Genomic DNA, 10,025 nt, shown 5'->3' on the forward strand with positions numbered 1-10,025 from the left:
GGATAGCTAAATATTTTGTGAACGTTTTAAAGTTTGTTTGGTGTCTGTAGGTGAAAGTATGAAGGAGCTGAAACTTTTGGTAGCAGAGAAGCTTTTAAAGCAGAGGTTCACCCGTATATATGACCTTTTCCCCGTTAGATTCCTGATCGTTTTGTCTAGGGGAATCGGCTAGTTGTTTTAAAATATGAGCCGTACTTACGGTTTACGAGATGCATCTTCTCTGTCGCTTCCGGTTTTGGGCTGTGGGACTGGGCGTTCCTATTTTGATTGACAGTCTTCCGAAAGGCTTCCGACGGTCGCATCCATCGCGTCACGATTTTCCGAAAGAAGCCGAACGTCGGTGCGCAGGCGCAGTATAGAGCCGCACCGACGTTCGGCTTCTTTCGGCTACTAGTAACGCGATGGATGCGACCATCGGAAGCCTCTCGGAAGACTGTCAATCAAGAAGGAACGCCCGCTCCCGAAGACCCATACCCGGAAGCGACGGAGAAGATGCATCTCGAAAACGGGTAAGTACAGCTCATATTTTAAAACTACTAGCCGATTCCCCTAGACAAAACGAGCAGGAATCTAAGGGGAAAAGGTCAAAAAATAAATAAATGGGTGAACTCCCGCTTTAAGGGGTAAAAAGCATGTTCTCATTGACTTCAATGTTAAAAAAAAGTGTCTAAAAGCGTAATATTTAAAAAAGTATAAATAGTACAAAAAAATTTGAAGAAGTCCCATCATTAGCTGAAAGAGCTGAACATTTTAAAAGTTGAATGGTCTTAATAGCTGAAAGTATGCAGAAGTTACGCAGAGCAAAGAAACTTCCGGAAATAAAAATAAGAATAGCGGTTTAGCATTCCCACTAATAACAACATGTTCTTAAAGGAGCCGTATACTGAACCTACAGGCTGAATTCACAAAGCTCACAAACAAGGACGAGGCTCCTTTAAGAAAAATTGGCAGTTGAGATTTAAAAAAAAAACACACACACACTCAGATGCTGTGATGTCATAATAGCTGAGCCTTTATAAGGAGGTGCAGAGAGGGAGAGAGGGAAAGCAGCAGAAGCCGAGTGTTCACTGACCAGTGAAGACGTGTTTTTAATCTCTCCTGAGATTTTACTAGTGATTTCATCGGATTTGAATTCATTCGATTGAATTTCATTGCGACTTCTATTTTTACATTTAAAGTGTGTTTCTTTATTCTTAATAATGAACCGATTTAAATGTAATCAGCTTTTTTCTCTGAAAAACACCGAAGAGAAATCTAGCCAAGGAAGGGCAGCTATGGAAGGAGGTATCAGTGACCAGCCTGCAGATACCCCCAAAAAGCCCTCCAAAATAAAGAAGACCCGAGCGTTTGTACGCGGCTGCTTCAGAGCCGTTGTTAGATGTTTCGGATCCGGCTGTAAAGCCAATGGACATCACCGGGACACAGACACCGAGATTTGTAAGTACTAAGGATAGTGATCGATACAAGAAGTACTCTGGATAAGGCACCTTCACCCCAAATCATCTGTTTTCATAGAATTCATAGAACAGAAGGCGATTTTATTGGTGCCAAAACACACAATGAATGTTGTTGACATTTCATAAAGACAATTCCGTGCACATGTACACAGGGCAGCCATCAGGAATTATGGGGCCCCCTGGAGCAGAGAACCGGGGGGGGGGGGGGTGCCGCCTGAAATTGAGAAGCGGCAGCAAAAAAAAGGGGATTTTCCACATGGGGCCCTGGGGACCTCTGAGCCCTTTAATAAAATATATATATATATATATATATATATATATATATATATATATATATATATATATATATATATAAAAATGAAAAAAAAAAGAAATAAAATATTAAAAAAAATGTATTTTTTTATAAAAAAAAAGGGGGGGTTGCCATCCGGGGCCCTGGGGACCTCTGGGCCCTTTATTAATAATAATAATAATAATAATAATAATAATAATATATACATATATACATATATATATATATATATATATATATATATATATATGTATATATTATTATTATTATATCTTCCACATGGGGCCCTGGGGACCTCTGAGCCCTTTAATAAAAAAAATATATATATATATATATATATATATATATATATATATATATATATATATATAAATGAAAAAAAAAAAAGAAATAAAATATAAATTTTTTTATTTTATTTTTTTATAAAAAAAAAACGGGGGGTTGCCATCCGGGGCCCTGGGGACCTCTGGGCCCTTTAATAATAATAATAATAATAATAATAATAATAATAATAATAAATATATATCTGGGGATCTCCGGGCCCCCCATACCCCTAAAAAAAAATGGCCCTTTAATAAAAAATAAAATAAAAATATATTAGAAAAAAAAATATTTTTTTATAAAAAATAAATAAAAAAAGGGGCCTTCGGGCCCCTAGGGACCTCCGGACCTCAAAAAAAATAAAAAAAATTGTCCCTATAATAAAAAATAAAATAAAAATGTATTAACATTTTTTTTTTTTTTTTTATAAAAAAAAGAAAAAAAAGGGGGGGGGGGGGGGGGTTGCCATCCGGGGCCCTGGGGGCCTTCAGGCCCCTGGGGACCTCCGGACCTCAAAAAAAATAAAAAAAATTGTCCCTATAATAAAAAATAAAATAAAAATATATTTAAAAAAATATTTTTTTTTTATAAAAAAATTAATTAAAAAAAGGGGAGTTGCCATATGGGGCCCTGTGGGCCTCCGGGCCCCTGGGGACCTCCGGACCCCTAAAAAAATTATTATTATTTTTTTTTTTTAAAGGGGGTTGCCATCCGGGCCCCCTACAGGTGTACTGCCCTGCATGTACAAAAACACACATAAAGAAGCTGAGATTTTTTTGGTGTGTTTTGGCACCATTAACCTTTTCAATACCAGGCAACTTCACCCCCTTCCTTCCCAGACCAATTTTCAGCTCTCCGTGCTCTCGCAATTTCAATGAGAATTGCGCGGTCATGCTACGATGTACCCAAATGGAATTTTTGTTGCTTTGTTCACACAAATAGAGCTTTCTTTTGGTGTTATTTATTCACCACTTGATTTTTTATATTTTGCGATATAAAATGGAAATAGAGCAAAATATAAAAAAAATATATATATATTTTCTACCATGGACAATGACAATGGACATTTTTTAAAAAATCATCAGATTGCTGTTTACAGGACAACAAACAAAAAACAGAAATTCTTGGCACCGTATACAGGGAGCCAATTCCACCACCTGACAGCTGCCAACCAATTTGTTGTTTAAACAAGCTTTGCACTCCCCTTATTACAGGCTGGGATTATTTACTGTCTTTAGGGTGCAGGTGGCGTAATCTAAAGTGCTGGATTTTCCAACAATTACTATCCAAGCCTGTCACCGATTGGTTAATATAGAAGAGGCCAAAGCTTACATTTAATTATGGGGAACTGCGGTGCAGAAGATCACTTTGTATGCACCCCACAGGCAATAAATAGACCCTTTATGCCCCCCCCCCCCGCTGAACAAATGGGGCCTCAGTAAGTTGCTGCAGGGCTCCCACAGACAGTAACTATTTCATCATTTGCCTGGAATTCTGCCTTAGACCCCGCCCACAATTGGCGATTTGGAATGGCCGGCAGAAGTGATAGGATTCTGCCTGCAATTCTAAATCATGGGAAAATGTGAAGCAAGCATTCGGATTATTCTTAATGGGCCCCCCAAAGATGGCAAGATCTTGTCACATGACAGAATCGCATGGCAATCGATCCAAAACGTGCAGGGGACTATTTTTTCCACTTTGAGGTGTGGCGGAGTAATCTGCAATGCAGCGGTGCCAGGTCCCGGCCTCTTCTGTATCAATCCACCGCAACAATTCGAGGGATGACAATAAAAGAGGCCGGCATGAACCAGTGAAGAACCAGTCCCCTTTCTGACTCCAATCATTTTAGTGCCAGGCAACCAGAATTTTATATGAAGGCCAACATTAGTCATTTTGGAATTTTGAACTTTTCTCTCTATAATTTGATGTTGTATAAACAATATAAGAAATGTAGGTGAAGGTGCTAAATCTCATTCTTCTTTTTAATTGCAGATGTACGCGGTATTAACTACAGAGACAGCTCACAAGGCAGGTCTGCCCCAGTGAGCGAGACAGAATGTGAAAGCTACATTGAGGCTCAACCAGCATGTGCCGTTCACACGGAGACGCCACCAGCATGTGACGTTCATACGGAGACAGCCCTGGACGGGGCCGCTCCAACAGAGTGTGCCCCGGACGGGGCCGCTCCAACAGAGTGCGCCCCGGACGGGGCCGCTCCAACAGAGTGCGCCCCCGACGGGGCCGCTCCAACAGAGTGCGCCCCCGACGGGGCCGCTCCAACAGAGTGCGCCCCCGACGGGGCCGCTCCTACAGAGTGTGCCCCAGACATGGCCGCTCCTACAGAGTGTGCCCCAGATGGGGCCGCTCCTACAGAGTGCGCCCCCGACGGGGCCGCTCCAACAGAGTGCGCCCCCGACGGGGCCGCTCCTACAGAGTGCGCCCCCGACGGGGCCGCTCCAACAGAGTGCGCCCCCGACGGGGCCGCTCCAACAGAGTGCGCCCCCGACGGGGCCGCTCCTACAGAGTGCGCCTCAGACATGGCCGCTCCTACAGAGTGCGCCCCCGACGGGGCCGCTCCTACAGAGTGCGCCCCCGACGGGGCCGCTCCAACAGAGTGCGCCCCGGACGGGGCCGCTCCAACAGAGTGCGCCCCGGACGGGGCCGCTCCTACAGAGTGCGCCCCCGACGGGGCCGCTCCTACAGAGTGCGCCCCCGACGGGGCCGCTCCTACAGAGTGCCCCCCGGACGGGGCCGCTCCAACAGAGTGCGCCCCCGAAGGGGCCGCTCCTACAGAGTGCGCCCCCGACGGGGCCTCTCCTACAGAGTGCGCCCCCAACGGGGCCGCTCCAACAGAGTGCGCCCCCGACAGGGCCGCTCCTACAGAGTGCGCCCCCGACGTGGCCGCTCCTACAGAGTGCGCCCCCGACGGGGCCTCTCCTACAGAGTGTGCCCCCGACGGGGCCGCTCCAACAGAGTGCGCCCCCGACGGGGCCGCTCCTACAGAGTGCGCCCCAGACGTGGCCGCTCCTACAGAGTGCGCCCCCGACGGGGCCGCTCCAACAGAGTGCGCCCCCGACGGGGCTGCTCCAACAGAGTGCGCCCCCGACGGGGCCGCTCCTACAGAGTGTGCCCCAGACATGGCCGCTCCTACAGAGTGTGCCCCAGACGGGGCCGCTCCTACAGAGTGCGCCCCCGACGGGGCCGCTCCTACAGAGTGCGCCCCCGACGGGGCCGCTCCTACAGAGTGCGCCCCCGACAGGGCTGCTCCAACAGAGTGCGCCCCCGACGGGGCCGCTCCAACAGAGTGTGCCCCGGACGGGGCCGCTCCAACAGAGTGCGCCCCGGACAGGGCCGCTCCTACAGAGTGCGCCCCCGACGGGGCCGCTCCTACAGAGTGCGCCCGGACGGGGCCGATCCAACAGAGTGCGCCCCGGACTGGGCCGCTCCAACAGAGTGCGCCCCGGACGGGGCCGATCCAACAGAGTGCGCCCCGGACTGGGCCGCTCCAACAGAGTGCGCCCCGGACGGGGCCGCTCCAACAGAGTGCGCCCCGGACCGGGCCGCTCCAACAGAGTGCGCCCCGGACTGGGCCGCTCCAACAGAGTGCGCCCCGGACGGGGCCGCTCCAACAGAGTGCGCCCCGTACTGGGCCGCTCCAACAGAGTGCGCCCCGGACGGGGTCGCTCCAACAGAGTGCCCCCCGGACGGGGTCGCTCCAACAGAGTGCCCCCCGGACGGGGTCGCTCCTACAGAGTGCGCCCCGGACGGGGTCGCTCCTACAGAGTGCCCCCCGGACGGGGTCGCTCCTACAGAGTGCCCCCCGGACGGGGTCGCTCCTACAGAGTGCGCCCCGGACGGGGTCGCTCCTACAGAGTGCGCCCCGGACTGGGCCGCTCCCACAGAGTGCGCCCCGGACGGGGTCGCTCCCACAGAGTGCGCCCCGGACGGGGTCGCTCCTACAGAGTGCGCCCCGGACGGGGTCGCTCCTTAAGAGTGCGGCCCGGACGGGGTTGCTCCTACAGAGTGCGCCCCGGACGGGGTCGCTCCTACAGAGTGCGCCCCCGACGGGGCCGCTCCTACAGAGTGCGCCCCCAACGGGGCCGCTCCTACAGAGTGCGCCCCGGACTGGGACGCTCCTACAGAGTGCGCCCCGGACTGGGACGCTCCTACAGAGTGCGCCCCGGACTGGGACGCTCCTACAGAGTGCGTCCCGGACTGGGATGCTCCTACAGAGTGCGCCCCCGACTGGGCCGCTCCTACAGAGTGTGCCCCCGACGGGGCAGCTCCTACAGAGTGCGCCCCGGACGGGGACGCTCCAACAGAGTGCGCCCCGGATTGGGACGCTCCAACAGAGTGCGCCCCGGACTGGGACGCTCCTACAGAGTGCGCCCCGGACTGGGATGCTCCTACAGAGTGCGCCCCGGACTGGGACGCTCCTACAGAGTGTGCCCCGGACTGGGACGCTCCTACAGAGTGCGCCCCGGACTGAGATGCTCCTACAGAGTGCGCCCCGGACTGAGATGCTCCTACAGAGTGCGCCCCGGACTGGGACGCTCCAACAGAGTGCGCCCCGGACTGGGACGCTACAATAGAGTGCGCCCCGGACGGGGCCGCTCCAACAGAGTGCGCCCCGGACGGGGCCGCTCCAGGGTTCGACTTCCACAAGGTGACTCCACCGGAAGAACCCTCGATCATCACAGAACCGGACAAAGGAAAAAGAACCAGAAAAATAAACAAAAATAGAAAAAAGAAAAAAGACAGTATGAGTGCCCCCCAGGCGAGGCCAGTCCCCCAGAGAGCGACTTCCACAAGGAGACGCCACCAGAGTGCGACTTCCACAAAGAGACGCCACCAGAGTGCGACTTCCACAAGGAGACGCCACCAGAGTGCGACTTCCACAAAGAGACGCCACAAGAGTGCGACTTCCACAAAGAGACGCCACAAGAGTGCGACTTCCACAAAGAGACGCCACAAGAGTGCGACTTCAACAAAGAGACGCCACCGGAGGGCGACTTCCACAAGGAGACGCCACCAGAGGGCGATTTCTACAAGGAGATGCCACCAAAGGGCATATTCTACAAAAAGAAACCAGAACGTCATGTTCGCTTTACACTTCCTCCAGGAAGGGAAGATGAAACTGGTCCTCGACGAAAACATAGCCGTCTATTTCAGAAAGCATCAAAGAAATACCTCCACCCAAGGATTCCACTAAAACGTTGTGATCGCTCTACGCTTCCTCCAGAAAGCGACGATGACACCGAGACTCCACAAAAAAGTGTCACTCCCTGTCAGAAAGAAAACAAGTACGAAAACAAGAAATATAACAAGTACGAAAACAAGTACGAAAACAAGTACGAAAACAAGTACGAAAACAAGTACGAAAACAAGTACGAAATTCAAAGACCAGACAAAGGAAAAAGAACCAGAAAAAGAAACAAAAATAGAAAAAATAAAAGACAGTATGAGTGCCCCCCAGGCAAGGCCAGTCCCCCAGAGAGCGACTTCCACAAAGAAACGCCACCAGAGTGCGACTTCCACAAAGAGACGGCACCAGAGTGCGACTTCCACTTGTTTAATGAAAGAATCCTCAAACTCTACATTGGAGTGCGCCCCGGACTGGGACTCTCCTACAGAGTGCGCCCCGGACTGGGACGCTCCTACAGAGTGCGCCCCGGACTGGGACGCTCCTACAGAGTGCGCCCCGGACTGAGATGCTCCTACAGAGTGCGCCCCGGACTGGGATGCTCCAACAGAGTGCGCCCCGGACTGGGACGCTACAATACAGTGCGCCCCGGACGGGGCCGCTCCAACAGAGTGCGCCCCGGACGGGGCCGCTCCAGGGTTCGACTTCCACAAGGTGACTCCACCGGAAGAACCCTCGATCATCACAGAACCGGACAAAGGAAAAAGAACCAGAAAAATAAACAAAAATAGAAAAAATAAAAAAGACAGTATGAGTGCCCCCCAGGCGAGGCCAGTCCCCCAGAGAGCGACTTCCACAAGGAGACGCCACCAGAGTGCGACTTCCACAAAGAGACGCCACCAGAGTGCGACTTCCACAAGGAGACGCCACCAGAGTGCGACTTCCACAAAGAGACGCCACAAGAGTGCGACTTCCACAAAGAGACGCCACAAGAGTGCGACTTCCACAAAGAGACGCCACAAGAGTGCGACTTCCACAAAGAGACGCCACAAGAGTGCGACTTCAACAAAGAGACGCCACCGGAGGGCGACTTCCACAAGGAGACGCCACCGGAGGGCGATTTCTACAAGGAGATGCCACCAAAGGGCATATTCTACAAAAAGAAACCAGAACGTCATGTTCGCTTTACACTTCCTCCAGGAAGGGAAGATGAAACTGGTCCTCGACGAAAACATAGCCGTCTATTTCAGAAAGCATCAAAGAAATACCTCCACCCAAGGATTCCACTAAAACGTCGTGATCGCTCTACGCTTCCTCCAGAAAGCGACGATGACACCGAGACTCCACAAAAAAGTGGCACTCCCTGTCAGAAAGAAAACAAGTACGAAAACAAGAAATATAACAAGTACGAAAACAAGTACGAAAACAAGTACAAAAACAAGTACGAAAACAAGTACGAAAACAAGTACGAAAACAAGTACGAAATTCAAAAACCAGACAAAGGAAAAAGAACCAGAAAAAGAAACAAAAATAGAAAAAATAAAAGACAGTGTGAGTGCCCCCAGGCAAGGCCAGTCCCCCAGAGAGCGACTTCCACAAAGAAACGCCACCAGAGTGCGACTTCCACAAAGAGACGCCACCAGAGTGCGACTTCCACAAAGAGACGGCACCAGAGTGCGACTTCCACTTGTTTAATGAAAGAATCCTCAAACTCTACATTGGAGATTGTCAGGGGGGTTGAAACCAGATAAAAAAAATTAAATAAATAAAAAATAAAAAATAAATAAAACAAACAAAAAAAAATTATTAATTGTGCTACTCTATGGACCGGCTGTAAGAGGAGGTTGGAGGCCAATAGACTTTATTTTCCTGCAGGCGTGTTGGACCTGCTGTGAGAGGAGGTTGGAGGCCGGTATGTTTTTCAGGCGTGTGTTGGACTGGCTATAAGGGGAGGTTGGAGGCCAGTATGTTTTTTAGGCATGTGTTGCACCAGCTATGAGGGGAGGTTGGAACTCTTCTTGTCTTCAGGAGGTGGGAGGAGTCTTTCCAGCTTTCTTTAGGCTTTCTCTGCTGGGGAAATGAGAACTCTTCCCACCAGTGAGGTCCTTCATGGAGAAGTCCAAGGCCTCACTCACATGATGTGTATGAATCTGTACCCTGTGTGGGGGCTGCGTTTACCCCAAAAAGTACATCCATGCGGGTGCCGTTTTGTGGACGCACCCTGGGTGCGTTCAGGGCCGTACACCGGCACCCACACAGATGTCACATTGGGTACAACCGCTGCACCCCAGTCGTTTAGGTTACGTTTGGATTTTTTCTGTAGGCGCTTTGAGTGGACTTATGTACCCTGCTCTGCGGGGGTGGGCCTTAGAGAACAGAGGCTGTTTATGGGCAGCAAAGAGGCTTAGTGGTTAGCCTTGCAGCACGGGGGTCCTTGGTTCAAATCCTGACCAGGACACTATCTGCATGTTCTCCCTGTGTTTGCGTGGGTTTGCTCTGGATACTCCGTTTCCTCCCACACTACAAAGACATGCTACCTTGCGTTGGTGGTGCAGTGGTGAGCATAGCTGCCTTCCCAGCAGCTGACCCGGGTTCGATTCCCGGCCAACGCCATCTCCAAGTACTTGGAGTCCCCAGAGGGAAAAGCACTATACAAGGTCAATGCTGAGTATATATTAGCGGTGGAATACAGAATGAACGCATCAAAAACACACCAGAGTGCATCTAAATGCATCAAAAATACACCAGAGAGCATCTAAACACATCATATATACACCAGAGAGCATCGGGCCGCACAGTGAGTGAGTGAGTG

The 10,025-nt window shown here is 50.9% G+C and overlaps 1 non-coding gene across 1 annotated transcript; it reads left to right on the forward strand.

Moving 5' to 3' along the window:
- The first annotated feature begins 9,753 nt into the window (after window positions 1-9,753).
- On the forward strand, window positions 9,754-9,825 carry TRNAG-UCC. The gene has a single exon. It is a non-coding gene; the product is annotated as a tRNA-Gly (tRNA).
- The last annotated feature ends 200 nt before the right edge of the window (window positions 9,826-10,025 follow it).

This window comes from Rana temporaria, chromosome 2 (assembly GCF_905171775.1).
Source record: "Rana temporaria chromosome 2, aRanTem1.1, whole genome shotgun sequence".
NCBI classification, from domain to species: Eukaryota; Metazoa; Chordata; class Amphibia; order Anura; family Ranidae; genus Rana; species Rana temporaria.